Source organism: Saccostrea cucullata, unplaced genomic scaffold, assembly GCF_032062105.1.
Source record: "Saccostrea cucullata isolate Sc308-1 unplaced genomic scaffold, CSIRO_AGI_Scuc_v1 ctg735, whole genome shotgun sequence".
Lineage (NCBI taxonomy): Eukaryota > Metazoa > Mollusca > Bivalvia > Ostreida > Ostreidae > Saccostrea > Saccostrea cuccullata.
The window spans coordinates 240,954-263,167 of record NW_026928570.1 but is presented as its reverse complement, the minus strand read 5'-3'; the positions used below and the strand labels follow the sequence as shown (position 1 = coordinate 263,167).

Genomic DNA, 22,214 nt, shown 5'->3' with positions numbered 1-22,214 from the left:
TGGGTTGTTCGAAAAGTTCGTGGACGATGTCCATCTTCCTTATATTACTCAATGGAAATTTAAAACAAGCACATTATAATTTGTTTTGTTGATTTGTGAAGATTCATTCCATTCGATTTAACACAAATAAATTTACTTCATTTTAAAATCAACATGTTCTGTACCCGCGGAGCAACATAACGTCAATGAAACGTCAACATATAGCGTCGAGAATTTATAATAGATACTATACCTATATACATTTCACACAGAATATTCCATTGCCCATTCATTAAATTCTTTTTCTAATATTTGACATTTATTTTCTAAGAATTGATCTCATTGTATAATTTCCTTTGTTAAGGTTTTGATTTATTTTAGTACTCAACACTGCTTTCACAGGATCAGCAACTCTAAGCGCCTTTGTCTTTCATTTACGTTTCAAATTTTAAAGTTTTGTTCAGATGTTTACAGTAAAACCGTTACTTCACAGGTCATCCTCATCCGATACAGAGTCTCTGTCACTCTAATATTGCCTGTACTATTTTTACACACATGTACAACTCGCTTGTGACTTATTTTCTTGATTCCTTCAACATTTGTAGAGTTTATTCAGGATTTTTCCCGATAAAAACACAAAATTGCTTCGGTATCTGCGGCTCCGTGACGTTCTAAAACGTCATCGTTTTTGTCGTTTTAAATAAGGACTATACTTATCTTCTCAAGTTGATTTCTTTTCAGCAATGCATAATATAAAACCATAACTTGGTACACCTATCGATGTAACAATTCTTAATTTGAATTTCTAGTTAGTTTTTCGTTTTCCTCCATTTTACATAGAATATGACTATAGACATTATTTATTGTATTGTCTGTAACTGACTAAATTTTGACCTGCTCCGCGATCCGATTTTTACATTTTTAAAATCTGGATAAGTTTTTAATCAATCGTAATTTTTTGTCAAAATTAATACATATCATTTGGATTTATTGTTAAAATATTTCTATTAAATTTGGATAAAATATGACGTCAAATAAAAAAGATATGACAGTTGTCCACGAACTTTTCGAACAACCCTCGTACATTGCATGCAAAAAATCAGCCAAATCTGTGATGTACCATTTCCAATTTTTTTTTAAAATTCTTTGATTCTTACAGAGATTGACTCTTAAATAACCACCGAGACAGAAAGGCTTTCAGTTATGTGGAAGCGTCCTTGGGTTAAGTGAAGATTCTCAATTGTTTAAATCATGACCAAGGGGGTAGGGCAGGGCCATAATAGTTAAAGTTTTACATAATAAATTAACAACATTGATATATAAAAAGTTAAAGACTATGCTTAAAAACTACTTGGCCAGAAAAGCTAAAAGTTACACGGAAGCATCCTTGTTAAGTGTAAAAATAAACTCTAATCAAAGTTTTACATTCAAAGATAAACATTAATTGTTTTAAAATCTTTTTCTCAAAAACTACTGGGCCAGGAAAGCTGAAACTTATTTGGACGTATCCGATTCGAAAGTAATCAAATCATGACCCCCATAGGTAGGACGTGGCCGCAAAAAGGGAATCAATGCAAGGCATTATCTTAATTTTAAATATATTGGGGGGAAAATATATCTTAAAAATCGTGTGGCCTTTTGTTTATAAATACCAGAGGCCATTCATGCAAATTTTAAGAAATTGCAACAAGTTAACCCAATATGCGTGTTCTGTACAGATACGAGGAAGAAAGATGAACTTCACACAATTTATTCTCATCTTACAAATACAAATATTAACTTAACCCAATTTAACCTTAATTTTAAAAGACTAAAAGCTATCCACTCCGTAGTGTAAAGAATGTAAACAAATTAAATGCTAAATAAATATGAGAATTTTTGATTACCGGTAAACATGTCCATTTGAACTATATTTCACCTAATTATAAGAAGCTGCATAAATCATTTCGAAAACATCTTCTTTTTTTTTTAAATTGAATGTTTATCGCGTATAAGTATGTTTAAATTTTTTATCCGGAGAAGAGAGAAGAAACCGCTTCATGGGTATAATTTTATTGTTTGTTGCAAAAGGAAATCTAAGAATTCTTTTTTCTTTGAGTTATCTTAAAATAATTGTTATTAATTTCTTACCGTCGTATGCAAATAAAAAACAAATTCCGAATTTCCATGATGAAAGGGTGTTCATGCTTCAAACAATTCTACTTGTGAGTAAATCAATGGCTGGATATTTTGTTTTAAATTAAAAAAAGAACACAAATGATGTGTTGTAGAATAAAAAACAGCACTGCATAACTATTGATTTTAAATACCAATGAACGAAAGTCCTGCTAACATGATAGGACTTCTAGAAATTATCATTCTTTATATAGGTTTTCTTTCTTATGTTCTCCTTCGCTTCTCTTAGCCGAACATAAATCATGTCTTGTTCTAATTTGAAAATAAAACAAACTAGGAATATAGGATAAGACAAAGTTAGCCATTTATTACAGCGAACGTCCTACAATATCGCGTACGTAAGAGGGCAAAATAGCAATATTGGAGGATTTCTTAATGGAAAACAATACCAAATTCTGCTGCTGAAAGGTAAAATCAGTAAAACATCCCTGATTGAGAGATGTTTCCTGTCAATATTCAACAAAACTTTATTTAATATCTGAAAATACATCTAAAAAAAAATCATCAGATGTTATTAAAACTGTGATTAAAATAATCGAATGATTATAATAACAGATTCCAAAATGTAAACACCCAAAACCGAATGCCTGAAAAATACTTCGATAAACAAGATAGTGCCACTTCATGTTACCAACATCAACAAATAAAATAACAAGTAAAGTTAATACTGGTTCGATTGAATATCCGGAAGCTTTCAAAACCAAAGGACCCCGGTTCAGATCCACTGAGGGACACCCACTTTTTTTTTACCTTATTAAAAACAAAACAAAAAATTATTACTGTAGATTAAAAAGATACATGGAAATCTTTATCATTCAGACATGAATTCTATATATATCGTTTTTCAACACAACCTTAAGTACTTAACTAATAATAAATAAAAAACGGCAAAAAACATGCACCTAAGGACTCCTCCATGAAAATAATTAGGTATCGGTTGATGTCCATTTACTGTAGAATCATTATTTTTCGTGGGGGATCAATTTTCGTGGATTTCGTTTATGGTCCGTATCCCCACGAACACTGAAATACACAAACATTTAGCACAGTCGATAGATTTATCTTAATAAACTCTGCAAGTTACCCGCGAAATTATGTCCCCACGAACCAGTGAAATTTTCTTGACCCACGAACATTAACTCCCACGAACAATGATGATTCCACAGTATTTAGATCTCGCTTACGTTTAGTAATTATCGTATGTTTAATTAAAACTCTTTTTTGTTTCATAAACATCCCTTAAAAAGCAGTAAAGAAGAATTTTAAATGAAACAGGCTACAATCAATCATTTAACATACGAGTAAAGGTGCATGTCATCTCAGTATGAGTGCCACATTATCGAGAGGGACTTAAAACACTGTGTTTAATTATCTATAACAGCATTATGGCCAAGAAACCAAAGTGCAATTCGCATTTTGAAATAAACTTCCTTACATGTAGAGAAAAAAATGTAGGTTATTGATGATAGTATTGTTCAAATATAACTAAAACTATTATAAAATCTATGCTCTGATCAATACAGTTCAGTCGGAGATTTTCCGGGTTTTTTTTCTAAATACAGTAGCAGTCTTTTGTATCAAAAAACTAGGCTTATATCTGTACAAAGGGTGCTAAAAGCTAAGTTAAAAGTTTTGACCATTAATGAGTAAAATGTGCAAATTCGTTTTTTAAATATTCGATGGAATTCTGGAAAAAGAGCACCCGAAGTACAGTATATATTACATAGTATATTAGATATCAATAGATGAAAAATATGGAGCATGAAACCTATGGAGATAACAAACAGTATTCAAGATCATAAGTCAATAAAACAATAAGAAATAGGGGCAGAGCAAATACTGACCTCCAAAACATCAGAGGTGTGATCATGTGCCATGGAGGAGTGAGCATCCTCTGCCGACCGGTCACATCCGCCGTGTGCTCCTTGTCTGTCGGTAAATAATGGAAAAATCCGTCGTCAATTCAGTGTGTAAATAATGGACTAACAATTAGTATGAAAAACTTGAGTCAGAACTCAGTGATAAATTGTATTTACTGACAAGGTCATTGTATCGACCATAGAACTTACGAAATGGTGACTCTAAACGAGATTGCTGATATTCATTTTTCATCAACTTAATTGTCAATATATAATTTACCTATTTGTTTTTGAAAATTGTTCATACATGTACGTAGAGCATACTCTTGCATATCGAATCAACTGAGATGTGTAAACTCCGTATGCAGGTGAAGGTATATTGCTTCATAAGTAGGGGAAGTTTACGATTGTAAAGTTAAAGTCATCACGTTTAGCAAAGAACTTGGTTGTTAGATTACCAATAACGTCTTTTTCAAGTAATTATGTAACAGATGTTTCAGACTCCTCTGTGATATCTTCTATCTCAAGCTCACTAGGATATATCCTATCGACATAGGAATGGAAATGACCATTGTTAATTGACAATACGTCGTCGATATATCCAAATGTCGAGTTGAAGGCCAAGTGTTTTCTTCTTTTCAAGCATACGACTTTGCAGAAATTCTGCTTCATACGAATACAAAAAATAGGTCTGCTAATGACGGGGCGCAATTGGTACCAATGGGATTTCCAGTAGATTGTTGGAAGTCCTGGACTCCACAAACATGATGTGTCAATCTCTGTGGTATCATTTATTTCAAACGAATCGGGATTTATCGTGTCGACATAAGAATGGAAAGAACTTTTGTTAATTGACGATATATCTAATGTCGAACTGACGGCCAAAACAAGTGTTTCAAAGTGTTTCCTTCTTTAAATACATTTTTTAATAAAATTCTGCTTCATATGAATACAAAAATAGGTCTGCTAATAACAGGTTGCAATAGGTACCCATGGTAATTCCAACAGATTGTTAGAAGATCTGGTCTCTAAAAACCACATACATATTGTCAGTCAGTAAACTCGAGCATCTTTTTGGGAGTGAAAAATTCTCGAGAGGGACATTAAACATAATACAAACAAACAATTGCAAACAAAACAAATTAAACTAAACATGAAAATTCATGATTTAGTAGATTTCTTTTTTGTGATTAATACATGTACACTTGGCTGTTAAATTTAAACAGCAATTTAGAATTTTTTTTAAAAATGTATTGTACTAAAGAATCTCATACCATTGAATTATTTAAAATATTGTATAAATAAGAATCTCTCTAAAGAGCTAGAAATGAAAATTTCCCACAACAAAAATAATATATTTGTGAATGAAAATGTTAAAATACTAAAATATCTCTTCATAAAATAAAAGCACAGTCTTCCTATTAGAACTTTGGCTTGGCACCTTAATTTTTATTGAATTACCTACTGTAGATTGTTTAATCATGAGTTAATGTAAAATAAGTTAATGTAAAATAATATCTTTCATTAAATTATTGAAATATTTCCATATCTCTGATAGGTTCAAGTCTGTTTCTTTCATTGCATTTGGTTAGGTTTTCAGCAAATGTAAGCAAGTAAGATGGAATGAACTTAATGACTTTGTATCATTGAAAACACGTATTGCTGGGTTTTTTTCAGTCAATACGATGACTAAGCCCCCTTCGAAGTTAAATATCCACTTCGTACATCGAGCACAGTGAATAATGTACTCCTCAATTGGCTTTTTCATCGTATCGACCTCTAAATCAGCAATATTTCTATTTTATACTTTTACATGTATTAAGACTAGTGTTCTTGTTCTATTTAGATATGCATTTAAAAAATATTGTTTTTACGTTGGATGCCTGAAAATTTCTTTAGATAAATACTAGATCTCGGTTTCCGTGTTTGGTACAGAAGACATATCGTTGCTTTAATGTCCACCTTTGCTCTTGCTTTTGTTATCTTTATTTTACTGTAATTTATCATTACCTGACATACATCCATAATTTACCCAATAGTTTTGTTTATCGGCTAGCTTTTCAAATAAGTCAATATTTTCGAACAATTAACTAGATAACACTAATCAAATGCTAGACTGGTTTCATCGTATCACTTATAATTTAGTATAGCCCGGACACTATTCTCGCATCATGTCATTAACTAACGATGTTTATCAAGACAGAGCGTCTCGCATCATTAACCGAACGCGATCGCCATATTCTTTCTCAGTACTTTACCTTTTCTTAAACTGGACTGATATATGCTGGCCATAGAGATTGGTAGGATACCCGATCAAACTTCATTGTAAGGCTAAACATTCTTTTTCGGAAATTTTAGTTTTCAAAATTTTTAATTCATAGAATTGTGGTCCCCCGCTTTCGGCGTCTTCGTGGGTGTGATGTCATTATTTATCACAGGCAACTGACGAATGGATGGTATAACCCCCTTCCCCCTTCTGAGAAGTTTTATTAGACACAAAAAACTATCGAAAATGAATGATTCACCAGTCTATAATTCGCAGAAAATCTCCATCGAATCGGGGTATGTGTTTTCGAGATTTTATTTCTTACCTCTAGTATTTTTATATACTTATGTCCAAACGACATATCCCGATGAGCTTGAGATAAAAGATGCCACAGAGCCTGACATATCTGTTTCATATTTGCATATTTTATTCCAAAAAGAAAGGTAATCTAACAACCAAGTTTTAAGATAAACATGATGACTCCACTTATGCAGTAATATACCTTCATCACATGCATACGGAATTAAATCTCTCAGTTGATTCGATATGCAAGAGCATGCTCTACGTATGTACAATATCTAAAACGTGGTAAATTATTGACAAACAAGTTGATGCAACAAGGATATCAGCAGTCTCATTTAAATAACCATATCTAAGTTCTATGGTCGACACAAGGACCTTGCATTTTTGTCAGCAAATACAATTTATCATTGAGTCAAATGCTGACTGACGTTTTTCATACTATAATTGTTAGTCCATTATTTACACACTGTTGTGACGACGGCTTTTCTGTTATTTCCCTATTATGACCAGGAGCGGGGGATGGTCACTCCGTCATGGCACCTGATCCCACCTCTGATGTTTCGAAGGTCCGTGTTTTCTCTGCTCCTATTTTGTATTGTGTAATGAACTTTTGAGCTTGAATACTGTTGGTTATATTTTTAGGTCACCTGAGTCAACTCACTGACCTATTGCTATCCGTTTTTGTCCGTGCGTTGTGTGTAAAAATTTGAACATTTTCAGCTTCTTTTCTGCAACCACTCAACCAAATTTGGCATAAAACATATATGGGTGAAGAAGAACAAAAATTGTGAATTTCATGATCCCTGCCCCCCCCCCCCCCAGCTTGGGCCTGAGAGGTGGGGCTAAGACCACTATCATAAATGTAATCTTTAAAAATCTTCTTTACTCCTGGACATTAAGCAGTCAAACTGATTGCATAATTGGAATCAGCATTGAGTCCTCCAGGATCAGGGGTTCCAGTGCTAGGGCGGGGCTAAATAGATTATATAGTGAAAATGCATTATATTTTTGAAAATCTTCTCTGCTCCTGGGCATTAAATAAACTAAACAAGTACATAGTTATGTTGAATAAGGCTGTCTCTTCCAAAATTCTGAATTTCATGGCCCCGGGTTGGGGGTTCTGAGGTTAGGGTGGGGCTCTATTGATTTCATAGTGAAAATACATCAATCCTTTGAAAATCTTATTAGGGTTGGGCTCTATTGACTATATAGTGAAAAACATTAATTCTTTAAAAATCTTCTCCTCTGCTCCTGAGTATTAAACCAATGAACTATGTACATACTTATGATGAGGAAGGATGCCTCTTCCAGATTTGTGAATTTCAGGGCCCCAGGGTCAGGGATTTTGGTGTTAGGGTGGGGCTGTAATGATGATGTAGTGAAAATACAAGAATTCTTCGAAAACCTTTTCCTTTGCTCCATGGTATTATGCCAATGTTCTAAGTACATATTAATGATGATGAAAGGTTCCTCTTCAAAAATGGTTAATTTCAGGGTTCCCTTGGTCAGGGTACTTGGGTGGGGATGGGGGTTACATAGACTGAAAATAATTTAATGCTTTGAAATCTGCTTTTTGGTATTAATCAACCGTTTATGATGAAATAAAGTTTATGATAAAATTTCCAGAATTTTGAAACATGTGCCCCCAGGGTCCGTGGTTCCTGTGGGGTGGGTGCACAACTGGTTATAAAGTGAAATGCATTTTCTCTTTGTTACTCTGATCTACCTCGGGGTATTAAGAAACCCAAGTAGGCAAGCTAAGTGTAAAGTTATGATAAGCAATAATGCCTCTTTCAAAATTTTTAATTTCATGGCCTTTGATATAAAACACAAACCAATTCAAATGTTGGAAAGCTGTTACATGATACTAAGGTGACCTATAAGGCCCATGGGCCTCTTGTCCTTAATGTTTATTTCCTTTGACCGTCTTTGGCCAATTTCTAACGCAACAAAAGCCGAAAATGATATCAGATATCGAGATATGAGAATGAAAAGTAGGTCAAACTTCCATGGATGGTCAAGGTCACGAGGTCAGAAACCAAAGTGTATTCAGAAAGGACTTCTTATAGGTAAAACACAAGTTTAATATGAAAGCCCAATCTCCCTTATTCAAAAGTTATGACCATTTCAAGGTAATGTTTAAATTTTATGAAAGTAGGTCACAAGGTTAAGGTCAAAAGTCATAGTGTGTTTTGAAAGCTCTTTCTCAGACAATACACATGTTTAATATGAGAGCCCTACCTTTTCTCATTCAAAATTCATGACCAAGGTTAAAGTTATAGAAAATTAGGTTAAACTTCAAGGTCTCGAGGTCAAAAATTATTGTGCATTTAGAAAGGTTTTGTCACAGGTAATACAGATTTTACTATGAAAGTCCTACATTCTCATTCAGATATGTTTGCCATCCTGTAACTTTTTTCCCCAAAAATAAGTCAAAATGTTAGAGAAATTATTCCACTGTAGAAAAGGAGTGTTGTCATTGGTACTGGCATTGGAACATTTTTATTCATCTGTACACCAAATTGTTGTTTTTACTGAGCATAGTCCACTCAAATTTATAAAGAAAATGAAAAACAAGAATCAGAGATGGAGTTCAGAACTACAGAAGCACGACATTGTCATTAAAACATTCGAGGAAAAGAACATTTGATTACAGATGCATTGTCCAAAGTACATAGTGATTAAAATGTTATATTATTAAAATTTATGTAAATTTTGTAAAATCATATTGTTTAATTGCAATTAGTTTCATTACACTCAAACTTTTCTTTAAGGAAGAGGTGTTATTCTAATGTTATTAACAACTTTGTTGTTTCTTTTATGTGTGACGTCACTCGTTTCCCTTTGTGTAATTTCCGGAAGCTATTTAAGAACATTTGCACGCGATTGTCTGCCAGGACGCAGATTCAGCAGATTTGGGATTATGATGGTGGACGTTTGTGGACGCACTTTGTAATAAGGTCTTTTAACGTAACTGCGGGACAGTTCCTCGCACATGCGCACAAACGCTTCCGAGTGGAAAGCGTTATTAGAAACGGAAATGGTGAAATCTTGTTGTGTTTACAAGTGTCGAAACGTTTGTAATGGGGATTCCAGGTCAAAGGGTGTCAGTTTCTTTCGGTTTCCCAAGAACAAAAGAAAAAGAAGAGCTTGGATAAAAGCTGTGAACAGAGACGAATGGATACCAAACGAGCATACCTGGATCTGCTCTGAACATTTTATTGATGGATGGCACGGAGATGAACCGAGCGATGACAATTATGCCCCAACAATTTTTGCATATAAACAGAAACGATCAGAAGGGGATTTTAACAGGGAACAGAGAAGACTTGATCGAGAAACAACCAGGGTATCTACTTCTGACTTTCACAATTATAACTGATAAATGAAAGGGTAAAAAAAAAAATTAAACATTTAATTATGTTTGACAGGTCCAGCACAATACCCTGATAAAGGTATATATATATAGCTAGATAAAGCTATATAGCTTTATCAAGGTATTACAAATACCTTGATCAAGGTATTTTATGTCATGAAAATTAATAAAATATTATTCAAAAATCTGAATACTGAAAGTCGAGTTCTGAGTTGTTGTCAATGTGTCCACTCGTGCATGAAAAGAACTCGAGTATCAAAAAGAAAGCATAAAATAACGTCTCCTCACACGACACATTTTTATACTGAATTGTTTGTGTTTGAGTACTTTACATCCATGGGTGAATTTACTGACAACAACTCAGAACTCGACTTTCAGTATTTGATTTTTTAAAGATTTTTTTTTTGAATTTTCATGACATTAAATACCTTGATCAAGGTATTTCTAATACCTTCAGAGGCTGACAAATAGATTATTAAGGCACTTGCCCAAGGGCAAGTACATGGTCAAAATTGACTTGCCCTACCTGAATTTTTGCCTGCCCTACCATTAGCTTATACTGTATTTATAAATATTTCAAAAAAGAGAAAGACAAATACTGAGTTGAATATTGGCATACATATTGATTTTATTTTTGATAATTGATTAATTCACTTGCCCACGGGCAAATGGTTGATAAAATTTTACTTGCCCAATCCTAAAATTCACTAGCCCCGGGCGTCAGGCAATGGGATTTGTCATCCCCTGACCTGGATAAAGCTATATACCTTTATCAGGGTATTGTGCTGAACCTGTTTGATATGAGGTACAACTATATAGAGGTCGATCGACGTCAGACATGTTTTTTACCCAGATCTCATGGATCTTATTCACATAATTTTGCACATGATTCATAAATTACAGATATTTCCTTGCTAAATTCATAATTATACATGTAGGCCTATAAAATATGCACTACTTTTTTTAACTAGGAAAAACAGTGTTCAGAGAGGATAAACAGGGAGAGAGAATGTGCTAATTTAGAGTTTTCTCTGCTTGCGCATGGTTCCTACTGTAGAACAGATGTGTTTGGTGATCACAAAGTACAGATGCAAGTGCTTTAATCAGTGCCTGTGGTCATGATGAAAATGGACCAACAGATGATGTTGACATTAAACTGACTTGTGATTCAGGTACATCATGAATGAATTGATTAACAGTAAATTAGATTTTATTTGCAATATACATCTTTAGCAAGATACGTACCAGTATGTCAATTTCAATATCAATATAAAATATACAGTAAATTAAAATTTGTAAAATGTAAATATTTTTTTTTCATTCTTCTTGCTATAATTAAATTATTGATGATATGAAACATTTAAAGGTGTACAGTGTGAAGATGACCCCCTCCTGCAAGAAAACAGGAACCTTAAAGAGGAAGTAAGAAGACTCCGAGAGGACCTACGAAAACACAAATTCTGCTCTTAAAGATGATGATGGCATGACACGTTTTTACACTGGCCTACCTTCGTTTACAATCTTCTTGTGGCTGTACAAGTAAGTTTTGACATCTTTTTCTCAACTAATATTATTTTCACAAATGAATCTTTATACAAGTTAGGAATATAATAAACAATGAACATAATTACTTTCATGGATCAAAAACTGATTCACCTTTTTTCAGAGGTAGTGTACTATTTGTTTATGCAACAATTAAATTATATTTCAGTTGTAATTGACTGCTTAAATTTTTGGATTTTAAATATTACTATAATTTAAGTTAGCTTTACAGATGTGAGAATTCGAATGTTAATTCTGCAATTTCATTGGTTACAGTTACCTTTGTAAATGTTCAAGGATGACATATTGGAGAGGGGAGGGATTCGTTTTACAACTAGAGACAGAGTTGTCCGGATAGAATGTCATCATCTTGCTTACATCCAATTGATCAATTATTTGCCGTCCTTATGAGGTTGAAAGTTGGATCTTGTGCAGGATATATCAGAGAGATTCCAATCAGCAGTGCTTCATTTTCTATGTATTTTACTACCTGGATCAGTTTAATTCATGCTGAACTTAAGTTTTTAAACCCATTTCCACAGAGATATAATCAACAGAACTATGCCTGAATCCTTTAGATCTAAGTATCCATCAACCAGAGTGATTATTGACATACAAAGTCTTTTCAATCATCAAGAGCCTTATAAACCAAAGCCTTACATTTTCTAACTACAAGCATCATACCACTTTAAATTCCTAGTTATAAGTCCATGTGGAGTAATCACTTTTGTTTCTGATGCATGGCCAGGAAAAACTTCAGACCGTCAGCTAACTGAGGAATGTGGTTTTTTGTTGAGCCAAATGACAGTGTAATGGCAGAAAAGGATGTTACCATAGCTGACTTACTTGAAAAAAGACAATGTTCCTTAAACATTCCACCATTGAGGTATTTTTGAGAGCGCTAAGTTGTAAATGAAATCTTAGATTTACCCTAATCCCATATCTTAATTTAATCACCCCCTCCCAGTCAATCAACTCAGCATATATTTGTTTGTTTTTTGTTTATATTTCTTTTTTTTTTTAGATAAATCAGGAAAACATTGCATGGTAACTAGCTTAAAAAATTTTCTTAATATTGTATTCTAGGCACTTCTAACCAGTTTTCGACAGATGAAGTCTTCAAGACCCAGGAGATTGCTCAACTACGGATCCATGTTGAAAGAAGCATTGGGCGTGTGAAGAACTTTCACGTTTTAGAAGGAGTAATCCCCCTAACAATGGTCAACTTCATTACAAAGATATTCCAAGTATGCTGTTGGCTGACCAACCTAGATTATCCCCTTGTTGATGGGAAAAAGATTTCCACTGATGAATCATAACTCTGTAAGTATGATATCTAAATTCTTGTTTTGATTTTAATGAATTCACACCATAATGCATATTATTCATAATTATGTACTTAAAGCTGAACGTGACATGTAAATACTAGTAGGCATACAAGATTGCCGATATCATGCACACAATATACAAAACATAGAACCACTTAACAGGACCTCTCTTCTAGCAGTTCATAACACATCGCTATGCATCATTAGACATATTTCAAGACTTGTACAATAATGGATAAATTTGATCCATGTAAAATTTCACTAACTTTGGCATCATAGAGTAAACAAATTGCTCGTCAAAAAGAATTCGTTCTATAAAGATGTTGTTTGCCTTTGCTGCTGTCCACACAACAAAATCCACCCAAGGTACTCCCTTGATGGCCATTTCTCCCTGTACCTGAGCATAAAATTTGTGCGATTTTCTCAAAGTTGGCCCACAAGATGACATCTCAAGACAAAACTGTCTGTCATTCAGTTCTAAAATTTCTGAAATCTCACACTGGGTAATATTTTTACCCTTAATGGAAAAGGGGCACTTAATTTCAAGTAAGCCAATGTCTCCATTTTCCATTATCTTTCCGTCACTGGAGGCTCCAAGAAATGAGTATGTAGGATACAGCGTGATCCCTGTAGGAAGTACATCAGTGTTTTCATTAATGGCCCTTTTCATGGAAAGGTACTCCTCTCTGGCATCTGCTTCGTGGTCAATCCCCCACTGGACTGGTGGTGGTAGTGATGTGTATCTGAAATATTTTAAATTCAGAATAATAGAAAGGATAAGGTATCCTACATACATATTGACTACTTTACATTCTAGGTACATGTTGCTTCATCATTTGATGTACAAAAAGGGAAATAACTCCACCTACCATAATTAATTGAGCTTTAATTACATAAATAATATTGTTTTAAAAGGAAAATTACTTTTCAAGATTTGATCCTTGTAAGATCTGATTGACGAGAGATTTTGCTGGGGTTTCTCTTGCTAGAAGCACATCACCAAACATAGAACTTGTTATTCTGCCAAGGTGGAGAGCTCTCCACATTTCACAAATTCTCTGTCCCCTTGTCTTCTCCTCTATAAAGTTCATTAGTTCTTCATCTATCACAGGTGGAGGCACTGTTGAAAATTAGGATTACTAGTTAACAGTTACTAATTTTAATGAGATTGAGTTAATAATAATTGTTTTAATTCTATTTTTGGAAATTGGTCTATGTTTATAGGTTTATATTTAGGTTTTTTGACATATAGGATCAAAATTTTACTTTTAACTAACAGTTTTCATCTGATAACACCATCTTTTCCATTTTAAGGTACAATGGGTGCACAGATGTTTCCACCTCCACTTCAGCTTCTACAGCACTAGGGACATTGGAGTCTGGGATATTCCAGAGATGAGCCATACCTAGACAGCAAAGATTTTATTATTGAATCACTGCATAAAATGCTAAACATGTGTACTATAATCATCTAATCATTTTATTTTAAGATTTATTAAATATTTTTCCCTTTTCAAATTTTTTTTTTAAATTGATACTTATCTGGTAACTTTATGTTTTTTACTTCATACAAAAAATACCTCAATATTTATAATATTTATATATACTGCTCTAAAATTGAATAAAACAGTCATTAAAATATATCTTTCTCATTGCAGTGAGATGTTTTTTTTATATTCAAATTTCATTTTTTTTTGTATTTCGAACACGAGAATTTAAATATAATTTAAACCTGTATGAGGGAAACAAGCTCTTAGTTCCCTACGTTGATCCAGAGACCAAGCAAGGTTAGGATGTTTGTCCTCAGAATGACGAGGGTCGAACCTGGCCATTGCAGAACCATGGGATGGTGACATAATCTGGCTACATCATCATCAGCATCACAGCTTGCCATCGCCTTGGGTCTTGAGAGGTCAAGGTTACTTATAGGTTTTGGCTTTTGGTTCATTGATCGTGGCACTTTCCACTTGCAGAGTGTTGACGTACAACTTTGTTCCCCTTGTAAAGGTGCCTTTGCAGTGGATTGCATATTGCATATTGTGAAGAGTAGCCCCCCAATATGACTACATGCTTGAGCTAATCTGTATATGTAATTTACAGAAAATAAGAACATGTATATAACAACATATTTTTAGAATAACATAAAATGAAAAATTAGATTTCATATGATAATTCAATTATCTTTTAAATAAGAATTGTGAAATACCTACCCTATGGGGCATTGACAGTAGGCAAAATCCACCCTGTTTGAGCCATTGGCGTTACTGATACACACAAAAACCTGGTAACGTTGCTTTTTCATTGAGGCTAGGCAAAATGCTCTTATATACACTGTAGAGTCATCAATCTGAAATTTTTTGAAATAAATTATTTTAAATATTTTGTCATTTTTGGGGAAAAAATGACAATGAATAAGTATATAATATAATAATTGTTTTTGATGTCCAATTCCTGTTGTCTAGTCAAAGAGCCATAGCGCATTTGATAGTCACTTTCACCTATTCTAGTAGTGATTTTTTAAATACATTTTTTCACCAAAATTTTGTCATATAATGTTAGTTTATACATGCTTTAAAGCAATCACACAAAAATAATATTTATATATTAAAAGTTTGCTCATATGATAGATATAAAAATCCTTCAGTTTATATGGAGAATATAATAAGAATTATTAGGTATCCCCCTAAACAGTGACAAACTGTAGCTTAAGACCACCCTTAACCAGAAAAATAACTTCTTTATTAATAATTTTATTTGGATATGACTGCTCTTCATTACATTTAGACAATTTTGGTTAAAGGTGGTTTTCATATTGAAAATGTTGAACTATTCTTATCACCCAAAGTCATAATTGCTAGCTTCTTTTCTTTTTTATAATTTTCTAAATATCTTGTTTAGAATAAGGGTATTGAACAAGTAAAATGATTGTCATGTAACAAACGTGCAACTATGAAAATATAACATTGGTCTACAAATGATTACATGCATGTAAGTCCATCTTGAATTGAAAAGGTACATGTTTAGATCTATAAATAGAAACAGGTGATTTCCTTTTAAATACTTGGGTCAGCCGTGTCGTCGGTAACGCAGCTATGGCTCTTTGTAAGTTGCATGTTGCTCTTGAAAAAGATTTTTTTAAACAAAGACTGGATTTCCATATAATATTATTAACTTACCTGTGCAATACACATATCCTGGACATCACCAGCATCAAAATGCTTCACAGACTTATCTAGTCCTTTGAAGTTTTGCATTTGGATGCCTTGATCCCCCTGCCTGCGCCTGGTTATCATAAAATCATAGACTGTAGAAAATGAAATGATGGGAGGTTTAAGATCGTTGGTAATTATCTGATAATGAACTGAATTAAAAGGGGGCAAGTTTTCCTTGAATTGAACGTCGGTGGGATTAACAGAGGATGGTAATTGCACAACTGGAGTTAATAATTCTGATGGCGTTTGGCGAGACAATATATCACATATGAGATCATCCTTCTTTCTTTTTGTTGAATTGATCCCCAGATCAGCTGCAATGGTGCGTAATATACTAACATTTGTTTTTTTCAAGTTTTCGCGGGTCGCCATACTCGTTGCCAATGTAAACAAGGTAACGATAAACAGGAAATGTTTGTCACTCGTACATGAATTGATATAAATAACATAAAACATATTACAAACCAATTTTATTCAGTTTAATAAGCAAATATCAATTTAACAAAACTGTACGACGATTTTTTTCAAAATACTTTTGACGAAAATGAAGCGTGGAATGTTGCGCAGAACGACTCGTGTTTTATCCACTCGGAAGTACTTCTGCGCATGTCTGCACATATTATTAAAAAGGTCTATTCGGCCTGGACCAACCGTGGAAGTGCACATGTATTACACCAACCTGAGTAGCGATTGATGTCAGCGGAGCTGACTAATTTGATGGAGGATTTATGTATGAACAGCTGAGTAAATTCAGTCGGTATTGTGTATTTTGTTTGTAACTGTGTTTGGTTACTATTTGTTATTATTTGTTTTTAACCATTAAAGAACTTTATTCGGTAGTAATTAATATTTGCCCCCCAAATCAAACTTTCACGGAGAAATATTTTATTATGTTCTATAACAGGGGGATATATGCTGACTTCAAAGCACTGAATATTTTTATAAGCAATGACATCATATGTTTGAAATGACGTCACGAAAATGACGTAAATTTAAAATTTCCATGATTTCTACAGAAAAAGGTATATATTACATCAATATTTTGAGTAAAAGTCACCAAGCGCAGGTCTGATCAGGCTCAATGTTTTGATTGATATAATGTGTAGAATGATAATATCAATGAAATATGTAAATATCGTTCCTGAGCAAACTTGTGCTCTATAAATTTTAAAGCTAAAATTGTTGAAATTTTGTCCATTTTGTCCTCTTTCTAAAAAATGATGTGAAATCGGACTAGTTTGTGACGTCATAAAAACAAAAATTGTCAATAAACTACTTTGAAACTATGATATGTTCTGTTAATTTATATTTCTCATATTAAGGAATTCAGCACATTTCAAGAATTTTTCAAAATGTGACTTTTTGGGGGGCAAAGATATGCAATATACCGCATATAGTTCTTTTGTAAAAGTTAATTCGTTTTAACTGCTGTGTTGTAAGTGTATGTCATTGGGAGCCAAAAAATAGAATTGTATATTCGACACACGTTACAACCAATACATACATGTAGTTAAATGAATGGTTCGCGGCGATTTATATTCGCGAGTTTAAGTAGGTCGTGAAATCGCGGATATTTCTCGCACTCGAATGATAGTTGGAGTAAACCAAGGTGTCGTGTCACAGTATACGTAGGTGCTGGCACGAAAAAAATCCCTCGTTGCTCAGTAGCCGACTATAGGACAAAATTTGCAGCTCTCCATCGGCGAGTGGTGGCGTCTCCATGTGGATGAAAATTATCGAGAGGGATGTTTAACAATTTACGAAGAAAAAAAACTTCTTTAATGAATTAACTTGGGTATTCATAGATATGAATAGATATAAATGCAGTTGGGACAGTTTGGACAGGTTTTTTCGGAGACAACGAATCATAGGTCAAAATTAGCTTAAATGTATACCAATTACATCCATCATCCTATCTAAAGAATGGAAAAATTTGTGGAATCCTTTTGTCTTATACAACTCTTCTGGTTTACATTAAAATTAAAATTAGCTTAATCGTGGAAAATGATGCACCCTGATACAGAAAAAAGGCATGCACAGATCATAGGCATTGTTTGGACCCCGGGCCCTTTTTTATTTTATTATTCTCTTTAAAGCTTGGGTCGCGGTAGTTCGAATTCGACCGCGACCAATCAAAGTCGATTAAAATGGGTAGTAACTGTTCCCACGATGCACTCGGTACTTTGGAGTGAAACCTGCGGGTCCCTCGGATGAGACCTTAAAGACTCTCTCCCAGCAGTCGTTGGCATGATGAAGATCCTTCACTGCTCAATGGCGCTGAGTGCTGAGTTAAGGCACAATTTGAAGCCCTTTACCATTATATTGCGACAGTCCTGTATGACTTAAAAATTCTGCAACAAGACGTCTGTGATCCAGTGCGCACTAGTAATACCCCCGCTCTGATGTGAAGATACACTTTCATGTTAATATACACAAATTAATTTATGGAGAGACATACGAATAAAGAGGAAGATTTAGTTGATACCAGATCTGAGGTAAAAAAAAAATATGTATACCCTTTGAAAGGTCTTGTCACAGTGAATACACAGATGAAGTATGAAAGCTCTAGCACAAACTGTTCAAAGGTTATGTCCTGGGTTCAAGTTTGCTATTTGGTTTGTAAAAGTAGGTCACACCCCAAGGTCAAGAGGTCATATTTGACGTTACTCAAAGAAAGTCTTTTCACAAAGAATATAACTCTGATATATGAAAGCCATATTCCCACCCACTCAAAAAGTTATGGGCTATCTTAAAGTTGACAACAAACAGACAGGACAAAAACAATATACCACCGGGATCTTTCGATCCAGTGGCCAAAAAAAAACCCATGTATTACAGTCATTTTACCAGTAACGAATATTTACCAGTATCGAATATTTTTTTTATTTAAATATTCTAGAAAAACATAGTGACGGGTTTATAAAATCTTACTAGGTTAATACAATAAAAGGATGAATATTCTACCACTGTGTTGTGTTTTTGTAATATCTGCATGATTATTTCCAACAGTATTTACAATTTGAACCGATGACCTAGAATTTAACATGCGCAAGTGCAAGTCTAAGAAAACGAAAGTGTGTCGACAAATGCGTCTGAATAAAAATTTCGATATGTTCTCGATCCAGATTGAGTATTTAATCAATATTTAGGATAAATACAAAAAGATCAAATATTAAATTCAACGAAAATTGACTTCTGAATAAAATTTAACATCTAAACTTACCACGTGTTGTTTTCTTAGTTACGAACCACGAATTTTGGAAGAACGAAAAATGCCGTTTTACGGGATGCAAAAACAAAGAAAGCTGACAGGAGTGAAAATACAATCAAAACGATTTATAAACAAAAATATTCCATGAAAATTATGACCCAGAGATGATTGATTTATTATAATAACGCATGTCACTAAAAGTTTCTCATAAAATGCAACATTTTTCATATTGTTTAGTTTTAGAAAAATAATCATTTGAGTCAACAAGTAATGCATATATACTTTATGTAGAATTTTCTTGAAGGTATATTTCTACAATGATTTCGACCAACCGATTTCATTTATTAAGTCAGCAACAATAGAGGGCACCTGATTCGATACTGAAAAATCGATTCGAAACTAGAAAAAAAAAGGGGGTGTTATATTTGACAGCTCTGTCCCTGTACCGTTTATATTTTGGAATTTTTTGTACTACTTGTTTGTAGAGCTTAGAAATACAAATTAAACAACAACAAAGAAAATTTGGAAATTCAAAGATATGGGTTGTATTTAATACGAAACTAGAAACCGATTCGTTACTGGTAAAATGACTGTATTTTGGATGTTAGGAAAAATTAAAAACACTTAACTTGTTAAAGGGATTTAATAGTTGCTGTTTCTGATCGCGGTGTACTTTTGGAGCGGCCACTGGCTTATTCAGTATAGCAACCCAGATGTAGTCCTCAAGTCATAGTGCATAATGCCAACCAAAATAAAACGTTCACCATACAATATTACATAAAAATGGATCAATATTAACAAAGCTATTAATATAAATGTGCAGTATTGACCTATATTCTATGTTATCCATTTTGCCATTGATGAAATTGTTTACTGAGCAAATTCCATTAAACATTAAGATGTCACTTGAATGTCAAATAATAACTGTTTATTATTACTTAGTGAAAGTCGATGAATGTGAAAGATTCAATAATTACAATATTAATTTTATTTATTGATTCCCTATGCTTTGATTGAATGAGAACGAAATCAAGAAAAACATTACACTTCGATAAATTGTTGATTGTCAATGAATGTCCAAGATTCAGTAAATTACTATAAAAGCGCCACTGTACCGACACACCAATTGAGGTCGGGTTCGACGATAACGCCGCAACGACTTCCTGCATTAAAAATCACATCTGTTGACACTTAATGACTGCTATGGTTATGAACAATTAATAAATAATATAGCAGTATCATGATCAAAATAAAGAAAGTACAAAATCAATTAAATTTGGCAGGTTTTAGCATTTGGCATCTATAGGTGAAGAAGAACAAAAAGTGAATTTCATGATCCCTGGGTCCTGAGGGGTTGGTATTAAACCATCAAAAATCTATGTCTTCTTTTATCCTGAGCAGCAATTTGTCAAAATATTGGCATGATTGTAATACACATTAGGCCATTTACTAAAATTGTGAAATTCATGGCACCTGGGTTCTAGAGTAGGGTGGGGCCTGTGTTGATCATATAATGAAAAGTGATTTCTAAAATTTGAAAATCTTTCCCTCGGCATATTCCGATATTTAAAACTTAAAAACCTTTGCCTAAATTGACATTCTGGGGAAGTTGCATAGTGAAAAGTGTACACATGGCAAACTCTTCAATCAAAAAAAAACAAAACAAACAAATCCCTTCGTCTTCGCATCAGGTGAACGTGAAAATATATGATAAACTTTGTTAACGTACGAAGAACGATAAGCTGTGCAGAAAATCTAGAATTCAATGAAGAAAGAGTGATAACTCTAATTGCAGTAAAATTCCAAACCTGATAAACCCTTTTTGTTTTATTATTATATAGTAAGTATAAATATTCGATGTTTATACCTAGTAACTACATGTATATGAAATATATGGAGATAACGTACAGTAACGAACAAGCTCAAAAGTTCATTAAACAATACAAATCAGGAGCAGAGCAAACAAGAACCTCTAAAACATCTGAGGTGGGATCAGGTGCCAAGTAGTATTGAGTATCCCCTGCGGATCGGTCACACATGTGCTCCTCGCATGAACGGGATATAACGAGAAAATCCGCCGACAATTAAGTATTTTAACAAGTTGCCGTAATTTTAAAAAAGGAATGCAATACGTGGACCATATGAATGTGTTGGTAACCGAAATTTAATTTATGAAAATCTAGGTTCAGTGAATATTCATGTAGGTTTGTTTACATTTTCTACAATGATCTGCCTAGTTTGACTGGTAATAGTACGTTCATGGCAAAATTATTATAGTGTATCTCCCATTCTTTAAAAAATCGGACATTTTAATACATGTAATCCATAACGGCTGGGGTTTGACATCTGTTCTGAATTTATAAGGAAGAAATCTATCGTTAGAAAATAATATCTGATGTTACACGTGTAGCACAGGTCTGTAGTACGCAGATTTTTCCCGGAGGTTCCCCCTCCCCTACATGGAAAACCGTTGCTACAGGCCAGTATAAAGCTGTATTTGGATTGATGTATATCAAATTACTTTGCGAGCCTTGATGCACAAAACTAATGCCGGTGAGAACTTGTTCTATCTCCTAAAACCTAGAAGTAGTCATTGAATGAAGTTTTCATGTCAAGTTGCTTTTTAAAATGTTTGTGCCATAGAATCAATGTTTTGTTTGTATATAAAAGCATATGTTATAGAATAGAAATTCGGATCCACCAATGAATATATAAATATGATATGAAGATTTAAAAGCGAGATTTGCCAATGCATGGCATATTCTAATTCGAATAAAGTGAGTTATTCTACGTGAAATTTATCTTAGGGGGCGAACTCTCTAGCATTCTGCGTAGCCTGACGTATGCCCATGGTTCCGGTTTAACCTCGCTTGTATATTATCTGTGGGGACCTCAGGGTCCAGGCAATAATTCCCTGACAATTGGTATGGAAAACATCAATCAGAATTTGACTTAATGATAGA

General features: G+C 33.7%; 2 pseudogenes; one reads left to right on the top strand and one right to left on the bottom strand.

The window, feature by feature from the left end:
* Nucleotides 1–9,564: 9,564 nt before the first annotated feature.
* On the top strand, nucleotides 9,565–14,399 carry LOC134277995 (uncharacterized; annotated as a pseudogene).
* LOC134277994 (uncharacterized) lies at nucleotides 12,838–16,644 on the bottom strand (annotated as a pseudogene).
* Between the last annotated feature and the right edge of the window lie 5,570 nt (nucleotides 16,645–22,214).